This window comes from Prenolepis imparis, unplaced genomic scaffold, assembly GCF_030444845.1.
Source record: "Prenolepis imparis isolate NDT839.2.m4 unplaced genomic scaffold, iyPreImpa1.0 SCAF_4, whole genome shotgun sequence".
Taxonomy (NCBI): Eukaryota; Metazoa; Arthropoda; class Insecta; order Hymenoptera; family Formicidae; genus Prenolepis; species Prenolepis imparis.
Window position 1 is genome coordinate 1995942 of NW_028141162.1, and position 20150 is coordinate 2016091.

General features: G+C 35.9%; 2 protein-coding genes and 1 long non-coding RNA gene across 11 annotated transcripts in view; 1 reads left to right on the plus strand and 2 right to left on the minus strand.

The window, feature by feature from the left end:
- Positions 1-20150, plus strand: part of LOC145934681 (uncharacterized) — a 213359-nt gene that overhangs the window by 108498 nt on the left and 84711 nt on the right. The window lies entirely within an intron of this gene.
- Positions 1-20150, minus strand: part of LOC145934677 (neurotrimin) — a 363184-nt gene that overhangs the window by 83006 nt on the left and 260028 nt on the right. The window lies entirely within an intron of this gene.
- Positions 9260-11527, minus strand: LOC145934686 (uncharacterized). Its single transcript, XR_014425089.1, has 3 exons — positions 11251-11527; positions 10562-10729; positions 9260-10119 (listed from the first exon to the last, which is right to left on the minus strand). It is a non-coding gene; the product is annotated as an uncharacterized LOC145934686 (long non-coding RNA).

The following is a 20150-nucleotide window of genomic DNA, read 5'->3' on the forward strand; positions in this document are numbered from 1 at the left end:
CCCTGTTACTGCATATTCGATATATGGAAACGATTGAATTTTGCTACTATAATCAATTATACATCGATATTACAGCGAAATCTGTTTTGTATCGGTGAGATAGAAAAATTTTATTGAATAAATTTTCATACAGAGAGAGAGAAAGAGAGAGACGCGAGTTTGCTACTAAAGCAAAACGGTTCACTTCTATCAAATTTATTTTGCTACTGCAACGAGACCGTGACTACTTTGAAGATAGAAATAAAAATCGATTCGTTATTATATAACGAGAGACAAAATTTTCAGGTTCGACAATATTATTTTTTTTTCGACAAATAACATTAGTACATTATTCTTTAACAAGTTTTCTATGATGACTGTATGTAATTTGCCACGACGAGCATGTAAAATATGTTGCGTCGGTAAATATTTGTTTCTATAACTCAGCAAAAATCTCACGATTAAAAAATTAAGGAAGAAATGGAAAATCTAATCCAGATAATACAGCGGGACAATAAATGTCTGTATATAAGCATCAAAAGCTGTCTATACACATTGCGAACAGAGAAGTGAAAATATTATTTCAATCTCTCCAGAGATATATCGAGGTTAAACTAATTTATCGCGTTACCCCATTTACCGAATTAAGAACACTGAACACGGTCATGCAGCAAAATTTAACAATGTAACGGAAAATATTTGCGCAACAAACGTAGTAGATAAATAATAAACTATACAATAAAAAAAAAAAAACGATAAAAAAAAATAAAAAAGGCGAAGCACAGGAAAATATAACAGAGAGAGGGAATATATGCAATAACAATATAAAATAGAGAAAAAGCAAATATTATCTATACGTGGCGCTATAATCGATATTAATGTCGGGGATAGATGCAAGAGGAAACGCGTCCACGCGGCGTGTGATATATGTACTTTCCTGATAAATAAAGTAGCTGCAATTAATCGACGCGCACTTTGCGCGCGAAATGAGATTCGCGCGTGATAATTTATCATTTGTTACTCGTCGTTGTTATAGCTCGAGCGGCAGCGTTTTATAGAATCGATCGCGGGGAATGGATACCGATATCATTGTACCGCGTCTCGCGCCATAATGATTAATTATATGCCGGTCGATTATTGCTCGCTCGCCGTAAAATCGGCTGGCGGAATCAAGAGAACAAAGCGCCGAGTGTCGAAATATTCGCTCGACGGTCGAAAAATCAACGAATAAATTTGTTGCGCGGTGTACCAGTTAAGTGATTTAAATAGATGGTGCAACGTGTGCATGGCTGCACATATATACCCACACTGCACTGTATGCGCGCATCAACTCGCGACGCGAGAGACTTGATTGTGCTTTAATGACTGACGAAATGAACGGGCGGGCGAATACGGTTCGCCGCAGAATAATGTGTAATAATATTTGATGGCGGGAGAGAGAGAACAAAATGTCACTGAATATGAATACGAGGTCACACGCCGCAGCGCAACCCCTTCGGCCGCACATTTATACGGTAGTAAAAATATCCCTGTTAACGAGTCGCTCGATTTCATTTCGCGATTCCAGATTCGATGCGGCGATTTTGTTATCGTTGAACGAATCAGCGTATAGGAACTCGAGTTGTTTGTTATTTTCAATCGAGAAGATCAGTAAAAAAAATACACCGGTTCGTGTTTACACTGTAATAAAGATCTTCCTCTCGATTGGAAAATTTCAGAGATTTTGAACAGATATCAATTAGACGTTTGAAAAAAATTTGCGTTTGAAGACACGTACGATCGATGCGATACAGTTTTAGCGAGACGAGAAAATATCGGGAGAGATGCGTTCGACCCCCAGCTGTAAACTCTCTTGCTAAAAGATTAATTCCCTCAACTTTCAAATTTTCAACATTAAATATCTCGATAGGAGAAACTCCTCAACTAGGTTCCTATCGAGATAAACTCCTTTTGAAATTAACTGAAAATAAAGTTTCGTTCTGGTTTCTTGTAGCTCGATTCATCGGGAGCCTTTGGCTCTATATAATTAAAACTCTATTTGTATCTCTCTTTTTCTTTCTCTCTCTCTCTCTCTCTCTCTCTCTCTCTCTCTCTCTCTCTCTCTCTCTCTCTCTCTCTCTCTCTTTTGGTCGTATCCTCGCGATAAAATTTTAAAACAAAAAGAACGACACTGCCGGACAAATCTTTCCTCTTTTCGCGGATTTTGTGACATAATCGTGATTATCGCCGTCAGCGTCAGCTCTCGTTATCTAATCGCGCGCAAATTGGTCCGCGGCGCGAAAGGGCCAAAGCAAGGGCCATTCTGCGATTCGGATAATCCGGAATTAACCGATTTCGTTGGAGCCCGCGCGCGCGCTCGATGAATGAGCGCGGTTGAAAGCCGGGGTTCGGCAAGCTCCGCCGACCGCAAATAATGTGACGGCAATTAATTGAGATAGTGCGAGGCCCGATTAAGCGAGGACAGAGGGTACACCGAGTGTGTTCCACACAATATATCCCTGACCTTAATTTTAACGATAGATTCTCGCGCGGCCGATTAAATCACAAAGCTGTAAATCCGAACAGAATTTCCCTCTCTCGATATCGTGAGAGAACTTTAATTCAGGCAGCTTTAATATTTTTATCGCGATTGTTTAATACATTTTTTTATAAGGTACATACGACACGTGCGCGAGGATGCGACGGACTTTTTTCGAAGAGATTCGCGAATTTATCGGAGGGAAAAAAGCTTTCGTTAAATTAACGTCGGGGACGTTTTATCGAGCATCCTGTGTATATCGGCGAGCGATTACGATCGGCATTCGAACAGCCGGTGCAACGCGTGCGGATGCTCGTTCCGCACTATTTATGCAAATTCGCGGTCGCCCCTAATTGAGTCCCGCCTGCTGATGAGCAATAAAGAGCCGCGTTTGCGATGCGCGGTTTTGTTTAATTGCGTTAAACGCGACGCGTAACAGCCGGCCGGAGAGCTTATTGGGACACCAGAGATACGCCGATATACATATATCTCTTACTCGTGAATATAAACGGGACTCTCTCGTATTTTATCCGACTGACGCGCCACGATCTAACGTCCTAATTTCGAATCAATTTTTAAGTTACATTCGCCGCGTTCGCGTCGAACGCGATGAGGACGTGTACCCGCTGCAGTTACGGTCGACCGCAAATTTTAAACACGGACTGCGGTGACGATTCATCGTACGTAAATGCCGGACTAGTCGCTACGAATTAATGTCGTTCGCCTGTTCGTAATGGATGGTTGCCAAGTAACGATATTGATAATGAAACACGTATGTTTATTTATGCAATCACACGCGCGTGCATGTTGCTTAATTCACCGATGCGCGCTTTGATCAGGTCAGTACGAAGATTGGTGGGTCATATAGGATCGTCCTCTAAAAAACAGAGGTTGCATAATCAAACATACGCTCGACGAATGGTTACAGAATAAATATCGCGGTCAGAAACGTTAGATTGTATAAACAACTAAAAAAAATATTATAAATGGAACCCGAGCAGTCCGGAGTTTTTCCTCTGCGCCTAAAGACTCTAAAACCAAAAGATGTAGCAACTCTAGCTTTCAACAATTACATTGGCACAACTTGGAACGTTGATTCGTTCATTGTTGAGATTTTTGTTGCGGATACGCATTCGTTGGATTATCCGGCATTACAGAATGTGTATATAAAACTGCGTTACGTTACGCTATACATTCTCTCGCGCGTGTGTAAATTTTGAAGAAGCTGCAAATTGAATAGCGCGTCAAAGGATTAAGGCGCCTGCGTCAGCAACCGTGCCAAATCGAGGGATTCCACGCGTTGCTACATAATCGCGTTGTATATAATCGCGGAAACGTCGGTAGGAGGAAATACATCAATTTCCTATTCGCTCGTCGTCACACGTCGCTCGTCTCGGGAGAAACCGGTGTCAGGTAACGACACGGAATCCTTACAACGGCATCTCTATACAGGTATACGAGGTGTGCGTATGCGTGTAACCTCTGTATGTACTTTTCACCATCTCTTCTTTTATACGGCTGCACCACCCCGTCGTCGCGAATCGTGTGTAGAAATTATATACTTGCTTCAATATATACGGTGATTTTATGTATATATATCGATAATATCGCGGTGAAAGGTAATATTGTAACGGCAAAATTCTAACTATTCAAAAGACCTGTACGAGAGTTTCCTCGCTGGAAAATGGAAATTGTGAAAGTTCGGTATTATTACGCATGAGGAATTTTATCTTTGTGAAATTATACTTTTTATGTGTGCGTGTGTGTATGTGATTCTCAGAAGTACAATATTTTTCGTCGGTATATAAATGTGTAATATACGTAATTGTAGAAATATATCCAGACTTCACGTACAACCCTTTGTCTCTGTCTCTTTACATTTCTCTTCTGTACGAAGAGGGAAGTCTCAATTTTCTCTCTCTCGTTATAAAATCGAATCGCGATAACAATAGAGTCCGAGTGGACTCGTTTTGCGAATCTCTGGTCGCGTGTATCTATTCCCTCGAATCGATATAGAAATAAGTCAAAGTTATCGACGCGCATACATATATATGAAAAATATCCCTCGTTGCAGTTAGTGCGCGAAACCATCAGCTCGGAAGGGGATCGTTTGAGTTGTTCCTATTAAGAAAAACAATACGCCGTGACGGTGAATCGGGCCCGTAGGCGTAACTGGAAAACTTTTAAGTTGGAGCACTTTAAAACTATCCTAACACAGCGCGAGATCAAAGGCGGCAAAAATATCGAACACACAAATAGCTCGGCCAAGAGTAAGAGAAAACTACTATACCGGAGTGAACTTGTATTTTCATTTTCTCTCTCTTCTTTCTTTTATACTTTTTACATCTTTATTAAAATCACTTTCAGAACATAATTAAGCGTAAACTTTTATCGTACTGGCTTAGCAAACCTTGCGGCATAGGTAATTATGTACTCTTTCCGCTTTACGTCTCTTTATGCACTTAGCGGTGCCCGAGAGAGAATACAGAAGATAAATATCTTTCTCTCTTTCTCTTTTTTTTACCCTTTATTTCTTTGTCGAACGCCGCAATGCGGTTCTTCGTGCGCTTTCTCGGCCACGACGCGTCCATGCTCGGAGCACATATAGGGTCGTAAAGAAATAGAAATTTACGGACCACTCACTCCCCGTGTATGCAACGTGAGAGAGGCACGCGTGTCGCGGCGCATGTACACTTTCAGCGACGACGGAGAGCGAAATAAAAAGGACGACGGAGGTGAGATATAAAGTTTTTCGTACTCGCAGCTTTCATGATATTCCATTTGCTGTTTATGCTATATGGCCGCTATATAGACACACAATGCGACGTCAAAGGAACGCGACTCTCTCTCTCTTATTGTTAGTCCGGGGAGAATTTTTCTCAAAAACAAGAAAATTACGTCGATTATTCGAGATCGTTCCTCATAAATACAAGATTGATTCGAAAAACAATTTTTACAATTACTTGACAAGATGGAATCGACAACTTCTCTCTCCATGTCTCTGTTGTGAAAAATATCGATATTGAATCTGTTGAGGTGATAGAAAATATTTTTGAAAATTGAGAGACGCGTCTTCTTGTCTACATATATCGGATTGTTTCAAAAACTTGTGATCTTTAATCGACATTTGCCAACAACGTTAAAATGGTTAAAGTCCCTCTATTCGCTCGACAGATTACAGATTCGACATATCTTCCGGCCGAACGTCCAATCGGAAAACTTCGGACCGCCGATAGAGATGCTCGTAATTAAATCCGATCTGAATGCAAGCTGGTGAAACGCTTTGCCCGTCTCCGGAGCGCATCTCTCTCTTTCTCGATCGCTTCCTAATTTACTACATCTTGAATTGCAAATCGCGAGGGGCGCGCATGTCCGGCAACGCGACGTCGCCAATTGGTCTCTCCTCGGTGAATTACGTTCTGTCGCACAAGTTTTAAGTCGTTGCTCGCATTTAAAGACAACCCTGCCGTTTGCGCCGATATTTCACGCCGAGTTGTCGAATTTTCTTGCCGAAGAAAAGGACGGAGAAATTAACGCGAAGAAACTATTCCTCGTGGATTTTCTCGGAAAATATATACGAGTCTGCATCTAGCTTAAGGGATCTCGAGTTCGTTAATCCGCATGTCTCGGCGACGTTTGTTTAAACAAGCATCGCTGCAATCGAAAGCAATTTCAGTCCCGCGCAAGCCTCGAGATATTCGACATCGGAGACCGGAATTCCGATAAAGATGGCGTGACACCCAGCAATATTGTGGTCCGAATTCAAACGAGGGAGCGGCATCAGCCAACTGTTCCACCGTGTCGATCGCTAGCCAATCATCTTGCTAAACAGAGAACCAACTTCTGCGAGTCATATTATGCAGAGTCTCTCCTAACTTTTTTACCTCAGTCAGTCCTGAATTTGAAGAGAACTGCTCATCTATTATTAGGTACCGAAAGCTAATATCTTTTTTTTTAAATTATGATGCGCCATTTACAGAAGAAAAATAAGGCTTCTCTCGCATTTCTTATCAATAAAATTTGAAATCTTTTAACGTTAGATACATCCTTTCTTATTTTAATGTGTTTACAGTTGTATGTTGTATTTATATATTGAAAAATTATTCTATTTGAATGTTTAAAATAACGTTCAATTTTTATCTTTATATAACTTTCTTTCTTTATAACTTTCTTTCTTCGTAACTTCTTTCTACGAAGGAAAAATTTATAACTGAATACATGATTGGAAGAGAATGATGTTATTACGAGATGTCAAAATTATAAAGCCGTTTCTGCTCTAACAACGTAGAATCGTTATTGTGTGACTGCACTGGGAAAGTTTCCTGAAAATTGAAGGAAATTACTTGAAAATGTTAAGTCCGGGTGTTATGACTTTCTCTCATTTTGCGCTTCGCGAAAGTACTGCAAAATGATCCCGAGTATGAAACTTGGGCGTATGAATCTTTCGTAACTTTTCGTACGAAGAAGAACTATTACGCGTGAAATACACGTATCGTCCCCTATTATTTACGCTGGAATGGATTCACATTTCGTAAAAGTAACACGCTCTCGAGAAATAACGAATCGACGATTAAAGAGAACGTACGCATACGTTCGTTCGTAAATTGTGAAGACACACAGGCACGGTTCGATCGCTGCCAAAACGCGCATGTATTCGACGCCGTTTTCCATTCAGAAGCGGAAAATGGTATTACGCTTAAGCTGGTATCTAGTCGCGGGCAACCTAGCGTAGAATCGTCAGTAACGACATTGGTATACAATTATGACGAGCGATCCGTGAGCTTATCGAGTTTCAAAGTGCACGAGAGCGAATTAACCGCACGGGTTGGTCCGGCTGGCAGGATCCCCGAAAACTTGCGGTCCCGGAGACTCCGATCCAATCTCACGATTGGATCACCGCTAATAATACACAATTGTATTTGCCGATCGCAAATAACGATTACAAATAGTAGTGCACACGTTAAGAAAACCTATTCTAGGCACGAGCCTCGACACGAGTCGTTCGGGTATAGATATCATGATTTTCTACATATATGGAGATACTTTTCTTTCGTATTAATAATAATAATGTTTCTTCAAATCGCGCCAATATAAACGCATATGGTTTTATCGTATCGTTTATATATACATTTTCGAGAAATTTTTCGTTTCCGTTTCTCGATCGTATTGCGATCGGTCAAAGATGAATATTCCGATATGTACGTATTGATTTGCCTATTGCGAATATGGACCAATAACCGGTTTCCCATGTATCCGAGTAAATAGAAAGGTTATATGCATCTATTGGAGAAAGCCTGCGCACATTGCAAGATATTGTCCGCTCGCCTGTTTATTGGACTGACTGATACGTCGTCTATCATCCCGTGTTACGTCGCCCGTTTGATACGTGTGTTGCAAACTGTTTAACATTGCATGTAAGCGTCGTTGCTACGGCCTATACTATGGCCCGTTTCTACTAACGTCGGTTAACTTTAATCTCCGGTTAAACTATATCTTTGTCTCTTTTCAGATGCGTTCTTAAAAAGAGATAAAGATATAATTTAATCGGAGGTTAAAATTAACCGACGTTGATAGAAACGGGCCTATGTGGATTTAATCAAGTGGGTTTAGCTAACTGCCGTTCAACTCTTTCTTAAACTCTGTTGGGCACTTTAAGAATATAAGCGATATATATTTGCTCCTGTTTAAAATTATTGTAAATCAAATTACGGAATATTTTATCGATAGTTTTATGTATGCAATCATATTTCTTATACAAATTGCGCATTATTTATATTTTATTGGACCTTTCTTCTTTAATGAATTCAGAAATTTCAATACTTGTTGGTATTTTTACTACGTGGAAATTGAAAAAAACAAATAGCTGAAAATTGTAAATTATTTAACTTTCGAATCTGGCAAGTTATAACTTTTATCTTGTCAGAGGCAGCAATTTAATCTTTTTTCCATAAAGAAAGAGAGAAAATATGTAAATGTTTAGTACTTTTTTTTATAACAGAATTGTATGTTTTGAAGTTAGCGAAACTTGGGAAAAAAAAATCTTACATAACTAATTCTACTGCTAAATACATTCCAATATTCTTAAGTAGCGAAGGAGGAACTATTTTGATCGGTAAAAATAAAACTTGAACAATTGCGGAAACAAAATATAATTTTCCAATTTATACTTCACTGAGAAAAAATACATATAAATCCATTTAAAATATATTTTTTGTAAGTATATAATATGTATAATGACATACATCATACATTATGGAGAGAATAACATACAATATTAGTATTAAAACTCTTAAAAATAATACAAACTACAAACGCAAACTATTGTTTTCTCATAATTTGTATATTATATGTGTAAATTATATTTTCACATATAAATCTTAACATTTTAATAATTTTATAATTATAGATTAAAACCCTTATTTCAAAATTTTTATAATAAAATCTATATCATTTATGTAATATATTTATATAAATATATCTATATAAAAAATTCAAGAAAGAGATTGTATTTTTTTTTTTAGATCATGTATACGTGAAAAGAGAAATATATATATTTGATTTATATATTAGATAATTATATAGCAAATATATATCTTGAATTTGGAAACATTCTGCGCAAGAGTATTATCAGTATAGCACCATTACCAATTATACTCAAAACAGTAAAAATGGGAGACATTATATTTACAATTGAGTCGATCATTATTTCATCAATTTCCGGTTCTGGGAGCACTTCATACCATTCATTGTCTATAAAAAATTTTACTGGCATCTTAGAAGAACAATTAATCTTAGTACCATTATTTATTAAAATTCGAGTTATAGGCGTTAAGAACAATTTATGATTGTTATATGATACAGGTAGTTCATTGTAACAATATTTTGTTTTTCTTATTGCTACTTTTATCGGCATGCATTGTATGATATGTGCTACTTCACCTCCTGCTACAACCGTGTAACTGTGTGTTTTCATCATAAGATAGGCAAATAAATCTGCTGAAATAGCTCTAGAAATAAAAGCACTTACTGCATATTCCAAATTTACTCGTCTCATGTTACAGTCATGTAATAATACGTTGTGATATAGCAGTTGCGTTTCTATATTGATATTTTTTAAAATTACGTTTAGATAGATAAACTTCTTGTTGACATAGGCAAATATATCCTTATGCTCGGTAGTTATTTCTCGTTTTGTAACGAATGGCGACTCATTCTCGGTTTCGAAAATGAATAATTCTGGATATTCTGTCGTATACATAGTATAACCACACATTTCGTTGTCCTGCACTTCTTAATGCAAAAGTATAGTTTCCCTTAATGCCGGCAAAAATTGGAAAATAATTAGAATTTACATCGATGAATTTCTTCCCCATCCCTTCGTGCAAAACGTTATACCGATCAAAATGACAATCATCAATATTGTTGTTTTGAGATACTCGCAAAAATTGAAGATATGTTTCCGAAATTAATGCTATTCCTTGACTAGTACACTTTTCTATCTCATATAACGGTATCGTAGCAATTTGTAATGGTATTTCACAATTATATCCTATCAATCCGTGTGTCTTATCCCAAAGTATAATCAAGTGCAATATTATAAATGTTATCGATGTAGAGCCCATCTAAAATAAAAAGATATTTTATACGTAATTTAGCGGTTTTACACTTTATCGTAATTTACATTAACAAAAATGCATTTTCTAGGACATGTTTGAAAATAATGGAGAAATCGCAACTTTTTGTTATTTACATTAAGAACGCACGGTACGGATGTTCATACTTGCAGCCTGTGTTTTTATTTTATTTTATTTTATTTTTTTAAAAATATTTTTTGGGGGAAATATATACAAAATGTTGCAATTATAAGTACATCACTCTATATTTGTGTTTTGCATCTATTGTCGCGTATGCCACTATTCCAGTTTTACGATTGCAATTAAAAGTTTGTTAACTTTTTATAATAATCTAATAACCACACACAAATAAATTAGCGCTACGAGTTTTGTGAAGCATTGATAAACATCAACATTCATTTCTCAGGAATTAAAAAAATAATGTACTCACGTTATATGATTGCTGTGTAATTTTATAATAATAGATGCGCTTTCCAATTTGCTATTAATTATATACAAAATATGTCCGCTATAAAATTCGTTGGCAGATCTCTATGGGTGGTATTGCTATATTTTTTGCTGAAAGCACAAGAGTGCAACAATTTTTGTCTTGTCTTCGCTATGGAAAAGACAAATTAAAATTAAAATATGAAAAACGAATACGGACTAATAAGTAGATAGGTGAATTAAAAGAATCAAATATTTTTCGATTTTCTAGAGATAATTTTGCTCTATTAATACTTTGAGTTGCGTATTCTTATTCATTAAATATTGTGTTTTTTAGAAAATTTGCTACAATATATTAAGATATTATTTCCATGAACATGAATATATATCTGATTTGACATTTCTGTCTTCCTGGACAGAAAAATATATTTAAGAAATATATATAGTTTATTTAAAGACTATTTAAAGAATATATATCTACTTAAATTTGACTAATAATAATTCGGCATGTGAAACGAGATATATTTACACATGCAAACATTAAACTATACTTGTAACTGATTTTTTTTAAGTTAGGAAATTTGTATTATTAATTTTTTGAAAAATTAAGAAAGGTATTTTAGACTTGAAACTTGTCATACTCTATCATAAATTTCGAAAGATTAATTGAAGCTATAATAAGTGAACATTTACCTTGGCGAAAACAAGTTTTTAAAACTATACTTTTGTTCTGCACTCTTTTTTATAACTAGTCTTTTGAACACTACTGCACACTACGAGCGACGAGTTACTACTAATCAACTGTGAGCTTAAGTAGCTAGACAAAATAAGGGCCTTTGTTTGAAATGCATTGATATTTTCTTTATCTGAATGTAAATTGTATATTCATTCCATCGCTATCGCGCTGGAACACGTTAGCCGAAGTTGGTAACAATACGTGTGTCTCACAATGCACAGTAATAATTTTATAATGAATTTTATTTTCTACGATAATAAATTTCCAAAAAATATAGCGAACAATGCAAGAAAAGAATTAATACTATTTTTTTATTAGAGATAATCTATGATACATCGGCAGGATTATTCATTGCGATAATTATTTCGATGTTAATGTAATGTTTAGAAAATTACATTCTTCAAGCCCGATTGCTCGAAGGTTAAAAAGTGATCTAATTTAACAAACAGCGTGATTACATTAAAAAAAAAAACAATCGCAAATATTGGTACATTAGATATAATATTACAAAACAGTCTTTAAATTGTCTCAGACAGAAGTATTAAAAAAAAATAAATAAATATTATATAACAAGAAAAAATAAAATTGCCGTACAAAATAAGGAGTCTAAAATTTACAAAAATCTTGCGACATTAAAAATGTGGTCATTAATAATTCTTAATCCTGTTTTTTTTTTTTTTTTTTTTTTTTTTTTTCATTTCCACGTATGATGAAAAAGTGTGAATTCGTTGCGCGTAGAAGAGCAGTATTTTCTTGTTTCTCGAGAGAATTTTTGCTTCATTTTATGACAGTGAACTATCTCCATCATTTTTCGAGCGAGCGAGTCTCGAGTCTTACCTGATCACATCTGGTCGGCATCTGGCAGCGCTCTGGCTCTTTGATGCCGACAATTGTTCTTTTATTCTCTCTCACAGTCGTTTCCACTGTCTGGGTCTCGAAAAAGTTTATGGGACTGTTTTTCGCGGGTAAATAATTCCGCTGTGTTTTATTTGATAAAAACATCTGGTTCAAAGTGGCATATAACATGCGTATAACATAAAGTGAAGAAAATTGACTGGTAAATATTTATATCGGTGAGTCGAGAGAAGAGAGAATAAAGAGGGAGAAAAATATATATCTGTTTCGAATATCCAAAATGATTAACTCGTCGCGTGAAATTCGTTGCGCGGAGGCGAAATGTAATCTTGCCGTGCATTTCGCTACCATCGCGCCAGTTATCGCCGATTCTCAACACCAGAGGCAGAGACAGCTGGGAATTATTAGAGTCCCTATAATCAGAGTCTGGCCAACAGCTCGCTTTGGCAAAATTCTGCGAGAGAGAGAGAAATATACGCCATCTTACTCTAACTTAATGCATGCGTATATTTCTCTCTTTCTCGCAGAATTTTGCCTAAGCGAGCTGTTGGCCAGACTCTGAAGCTGCGTAAAGTTGGCCCCCCCCCACTATTAAAATTCGAAAAATAAACACTATCATTCGTTTGGTGGTCGTTTGGTAGTGTTTGGTAGTACGTTCCGGATGATTGGTAGTCAAAGCTGTAATTAATAATACGAAAAAAGGCATACGCGCGTGAAGATAGCCCCCCCTTTTATAAAATTCGGCTTTCCAGACTGCGTATAGCATTATAATTGTAAACATTCGTTTGGTGGTCGCGTACTAACGTTTGGTAGTCCATTTCCAATGATTGGTATTCAAAACTATAATTAATAATATAAAAAAAGGCATACGCGCGTGGAGATAGCCCCCCCTTTTATCAAATTCGGCTTTCCAGACTGCGTATAGCATCATGACTGTAGGCATTCGTTTGGTGGTCGTGTACTAACGTTTGGTAGTCCATTTCCAATGATTGGTATTCAAAACTATAATTAATAATACGTAAAAATGACATGTACGTGTGAAATTAACTCGATCTTTTTTGAGCTCTCAAAGACTTTCCATGTATAATTATAATTGTAATCATACATTTGGTGGTTATTTGCTGGCGTTTCTTAACGCATTTCAAACATTTTTAGTAATTAAAAATGTAATTGTCAAAAAAGAAAGTAGAATATATGATATGTGTAACCATATGCGTCTTGTAGAAATATCCTCACACATTTCATATTTAAATATAATCATTAATACTCATTTAATGATCAATTTATAATGTTTAGTAGTTAATTCTTAATAAAAAATTAAAAAATAATAAATATAAAAATTAATAATTAAATCTTATCTTATTAATTTTTATATTTATTATTTTTTAATTTTTTATTAAGAATTAATATTATAAATCCTAAGTAATTCTGGGCAAATAAGAACCGGTGCTGGATGGAAGGTGCTTTATAAACATTTCTAATAGTGAAATTTTCTTCTTTATTTTAAACGTTTCGGTCCTAGGAATTGGACCATCTTCAGTACACTAAAGGTTGACAAATATAGTTATTTGATTGATACAGTTTTAGAAAAGAACAACGTATAATTCAATACTCACAAACGCAGTTGACAAAGACGATGTATTGTCAGTATTGAGACAAGCTTATCATGCTTGTCGACGTTTGTTAACGACTAAGAATATTTTTATTAACATGGATAAGCGAAACTACTAAACATAAAAGGTAAATAACATTGATACACGCAAAGTCCTACCAGTATATTGGTTACATTTTTTTCATGTTGTCAATCGTTGGTAAATAAATATTTGCGAGTTGATCAGTATCATTCTGCAAGTTTAAACCATTATTTTGACGTCTGATAAATATCATTTCCGATATCAATCGCTTTCCTAAATTAGGTTCTTCATCCAAGATGCCAATGTCATTTTATTAGAATGGAAACAATTTTAATTGGATTTATTAGAATGGAAACAATTTTAATTGGAATGACATTGGCATCTTGGATGAAGAACCTAATTTAGGAAAGCGATTGATATCGGAAATGATATTTATCAGACGTCAAAATAATGGTTTAAACTTGCAGAATGATACTGATCAACTCGCAAATATTTATTTATGACTTTGCGTGTATCAATGTTATTTACCTTTTATGTTTAGTAGTTTCGCTTATCCATGTTAATAAAAATATTCTTAGTCGTTAACAAACGTCGACAAGCATGATAAGCTTGTTTCAATACTGACAATACATCGTCTTTGTCAACTGCGTTTGTGAGTATTGAATTATACGTTGTTCTTTTCTAAAACTGTATCAATCAAATAACTATATTTGTCAACCTTTAGTGTACTGAAGATGGTCCAATTCCTAGAAACGTTTAAAATAAAAAAGAAAATTTCACTATTAGAAATGTTTATAAAGCACCTTCCATCCGGCACCGGTTCTTATTTGCCCAGAATTACTTAGGATTTATAATATTTTATTGAGAACCTTATATTATCTTATTTAAATTTTGAAAATTAAGAATTAACTACTAAACATTATAAATTGATCATTAAATGAATATTAATGATTATATTTAAATATGAAATGTGTGAGGATATTTCTACAAGACGCATATGGTACACATATCATATATTCTACTTTCTTTTTTGACAATTACATTTTTAATTACTAAAAATGTTTGAAATGCGTTAAGAAATGCCAGCAAATAACCACCAAATGTATGATTACAATTATGATTATACATGGAAAGTCTTTGAGAGCTCAAAAAAGATCGAGCTAATTTCACACGTACATGTCATTTTTTCGTATTATTAATTATAGTTTTGACTACCAATCATTGGAAATGGATTACCAAACGTTAGTACGCGACCACCAAACGAATGTTTACAATTATAATGCTATACGCAGTCTGGAAAGCCGAATTTTATAAAAGGGGGGCCGATCTTCACGCGCGTATGCCTTTTTTCGTATTATTAATTACAGCTTTGACTATCAATCATCCGGAACGTACTACCAAACATTACCAAACGACCACCAAACGAATGATAGTGTTTAGTTTTCGAATTTTAATAGTGAGGGGGCCAACTTCACGCAGCTAGACTCTGATTATAGGGACTCTAGGAATAATCAGGTTCCTGCCGAAAAAAAGCGACGCACGAGCGTCCCCGTCTTCGGCAATCGCGCCGGTCGATCGGGGTAAAAGCGAACTTGGTCTCGTGTGCGTGACACAAGGACGCGGGAGAGGCTCGCCATTGTATCGTCGCCGATACCTATCTCGCTGCCACTTGCTACGGCCGGTGTGAAAGGCCGGTGTCAACGACAGCGACCGCAGTCGTCCCGGATCGAACGAAACGGAAATAACGGCGGAAGACCTCCCTTTCATTGCGCTGTTCTTTCATTCACCCTCCTCCCTCGCATATCGCGTTCCTTCGACAACTCGCGATGGGGAATCGCGCGGTCAAATGGAGAGACTTCGATTTAAATCACGAAGATTAAATAAGGTGGATCACGCGCAGGCTACTCGAGCTCGATGATGGTTGAATTTGGCAAACGACATTCGTCATTCGATGCACAAAGTCCTTAATGCTAATGGCAGATTTCTCGATGGGTTTTAAATAGATAGGTCTAACGGTATAATACTTGTGAGAATAGAAGAAATTAAAAAAATATATACAATATATCTGATACTGGTTGATAATGATTATCGGTTTCCAAGCTCACGTCGGAGGATCGTAGAGCATCTAGGCAACGTGACATTGCAAAATTGAGTGCATTGATTGCAAAGCGTGCGCCTTTCGGCACACGAGCCTTGTTTATTATGTTGTACATTTGCACCGTTCACGGTAGCCGCGCACGTTCATTTACGCATATAGCATAAGCTGCTTGCCTGCTGCATTAATGGAATGCTTTTGTCTTTCCGCCTGCGCCTGGCACGGGATTTACTTCATGAGGATTAAATCGCACGGACCGCACGGGATGTCCGTCTGTGAAGAGCGAAACCCGGAAGGGGAAGGGTAACGACGTAGGGGCGAGAGCGAGAGAAAAAAAAAGAAAAAAAAAAAAAAAATGCGCGCGCGCGGAGAGTGAACAAAAAGCGGCGAAAGGGTCGGGTGGATTAAATTTTCAAACTATGCACAGAGCCTGGGAGCGCCGCGCATTGTGGATGGACCCCCGCGCGCGCCGCGATCGCTGAATTAAAAACAATGGAAATGCTGAGTCCTCGGTAGCGCAGCTCTTGTTACGGCGTTTGTTTTCCATAGCGAAAAATAATAAAAAAAAAAGAAAGAAAAAATGCATTAATCGAACCCGCCTGCAGCCGCCAGCGATGACACACGAATGTCGTCGACACGGCGAACCAGAGAAGCGAAGGACTGGCCGGGGAATTATCGGACATCGGTTCCCCTCGATTTGCCCGAGAGCTCGTATTACGCGCGCGCGCGCGCGTGTCTTTATAGCAGGGAAAATTTTTTTTATATTTAAATATACCTACATTTTTTAAGCGCAAGTAATATATACATACACATTAAATCCGTCTCAGACGGATGATAATTGATATTGAGAATAAAAAAAATTGCGCAAGCATCGCACATAGGTTCGTATATTACATCCCTTCGAAACGCGAGAAAAGATAAAAGTTTTGCGCCGCGCCAAGTACATAGTTTACAACAAATCGAGAACTGTTGCGAGAGCAAACTCGATAACGATTACGCGACGGTAATTACACGGCGCGGAAAAGAATTTCATCACAACTACGGTAAACATGCCCCCGCCGTCGACAGGGGGTAGAAGGTTCGAGGGGATAAATCAACCGTAGAAAAGTTGGTTAATCTTCATCGAGAGCGATAGAGACTTGGCGGATTGTTTTCATACGAAACTTTCGAAGCGGTTCCGTAGACGTCTGCCAGACTTTACCCAGAAAGAGGGTGGGGGAGGGGAGGTTAGGGATCCGCGTTATTACGAAATATTCCCACGTTCCTACGAACATCCCCGAGGAGGAGGGGGTAGCTTGATTACGGCAGTCTTACGAAGAATTCCTACAATTTCTAGGGTGCCGACGCTTCGCCAATCATCTTTCCCATATGGTGAATGCAATCTCGATGATCCTCATCTTTTTAAGGTAGATGTAGGGATGAATAATCGTAAAATTTAATTTTTAATACGGTAAATTAAATTTTCATCGATTTCGAGTGAAAAATATCCCATTAAAAAATTAATAATAAAAGAGACATATGCAATATTAACGAAATTGATACACACAGTGGTCATTAATGCGAATACGTGTTTATAATCGCATTCAATCGCACAATGATATAATAATTGAGAATTGATCCTTCTTATTAAAAACACTGTTATTCGTATTTTATAATATATTTATGCTATCGGAAAGACACATACACGCAATTTACATTAATTATATATTTGATAATATTATATGATATTTTATATATTTAACAACTAGTAATACATATCCATTTTTATTCGTCAATAATAAGTAATGAGTTTATTAAATAAGCAATTGCAAAATAAACAATATTGGCGTGCAAAATTGAATCAGTTTATCGTTATAATTTCTAAATTATATAATCATCCGTACATATTTTTGTAAATTTTTAACCGTACATATATACAGATACATCCGTTTATCGCATATCATTCTAAATTGAGATTAATCGAAATTTTTAATCGTGCCTCGTTTGTCGCGTCCTGAGGTATCCGGGAAATGGACTTAGCATACATATATCTCCATAATGGATATCCTCTTAGATTGCAGCGCGTTTCGCGCTACGTTTCTACCGTTTTATATATTCATAACACAATTAGGAAATGTCCTAGCTGGAAGCTGATCAAAACTTAAAGGAGCCGTTACCGTTCATAAGTATGCGGCTCTAGTTAGGACTCTGTCTCTCCTCTCTCTCTTTCTCTCTATCTATCTATTTCTTCTCCTACATATTCGAGTAATTTTCTCTCTCTGCATGTTTCCCTTGAAGTGCGAGGCTATGTTGGATCATAATTAGCATATATGAGTCGTCATATAAAAGCAGCATACATAACGAATACAATGTCGCGAAATAATCGTTGGCTTCTGCAAACTCGTGCGATGCAATTTCCATAATGAGCGTTTGGTCGACAAGTGTTGCGATAAAATCTGCGAATGTCGTTTTTATTCAGGTTCGCGAACAAAAATTCGGAAAATATGTATCTCAGAATACGATAATAAAATGGCTTCTCCGCGTTTGCTTTGTGCAATTTGTTGACACAAACTTTTTCACGAGCTAAATAGAAACGCTTTTATCGTACGAATAATATTGTTTTTTTTTTCAACTATACTTATTAAAAATCGCTGATTTACTACAATGGAAAGTATAGCGAAATTAAATATACAGATATAGATTTGAATTTAAGTAAATATATGTATAATAAAACAAACATATATAGTTTTAAAGTTTTAAAGTATTTACAAGAATTGGATTTTGGTTATTAAAAATTGCATACACAAAAATCCTATTTTTGAAAATTCGATAAACACAATGGGAAGGCACCTTTATCGCTCTTCATAAAACTATAAATATTTTATTTGTCTTTTCTAAATATTTTCCGCCTTTTTTATGAATTTCTCGATAGAAAAATCAATATAAAGTATATATACACATATAAGGATTTGTAATAAAATGTCGGACGAAAATAGTTAATAAAGCAGAGAACGATTCATAAATCGTTCCTCGTAACATTGAGAGATCCAATCTCCGTCTTGTGTACTCCAATAGCGGATTGTATACAATGCAGAACGTGCGGATAGGATTTGCCGTATCGCCTTAAGTGGAATAAGTCGATCGTAGTTGAGAAACTAACCGACGGAACAAGTTGAGCGAATGCCCGTTGCTGAAGGCAGCACGTCAGCTCGTAGATGTTGCGCTTTGTCTTGCGTCATCTGAGTACAAGTATTTACAACTTGTTGTACTACTCGCGGCCATCGAGCGAGCCTTGATCGAGTAACTCTGATCCGACGCGAGCCGAGAAGCGAAACGGAAACGATCTTCCTACGTACTCCATCGCGAACTATCCCGCGTCAAGTTTCTCGAAGAGACGATATTCTTTTCGATTACTCTCATTAATCGAATCGAGCATTTGCTACAATCAAAAATCTAACGGAATTAGATATATGTATAAATGTATATAGAAACTTAAATTCGAATTTAAATAAATATATACAATAAAACAAACACATGATTAAAGTGACGTATTTGCAGGAGTTGCATTTTGGTTATCAAAATTTCTCTTCATAACATTTTCTTATTTGTCTTTTCTAAATTTTTCCCGTTTTTTTTTCTGAATATTTTGACAGAAAAAGATAGGTAGTTAGTAAAGAAGAACATTCGATCTGAATGCGTCTAATATAGTATTTTTATTAATTTATATCACTTTCATTGATCTACACTACTTTCATTGACCTTTACATTTACTACATTATTTTATGTCACCATTTTGCATTTAACTTTTTAATTCATAATGTCCAAATTAATTAATATTGCTTATTATTTATTATTATATTTATTGATTGATAGTATTTTTATTGACTTATATTACTTTCATTGATGTACACTACTTTCATTGACCTATACTACTTACATTTACTACATTATTTTATGTCACCATTTTGCATTTAACTTTTTAATTCATAATGTCCAAATTAATTAATATTGCTTATTATTTATTATTATATTTATTGATTGATAGTATTTTTATTGATTTATATCACTTTCATTGATCTACACTACTTTTATTGACCTATACTACTTACATTTATTACATTATTTTGTTACCATTTTGCATTTAACTTTTTAATTCATGATGTCCAAATTAATTAATATTGCTTATTATTTATTATTATAAATATTAACTTGTAATATTTTATTGATTTATACTACTTTTATTGACCTATACTACTTACATTTACTACATTATTTTATATCACCATTTTGCATT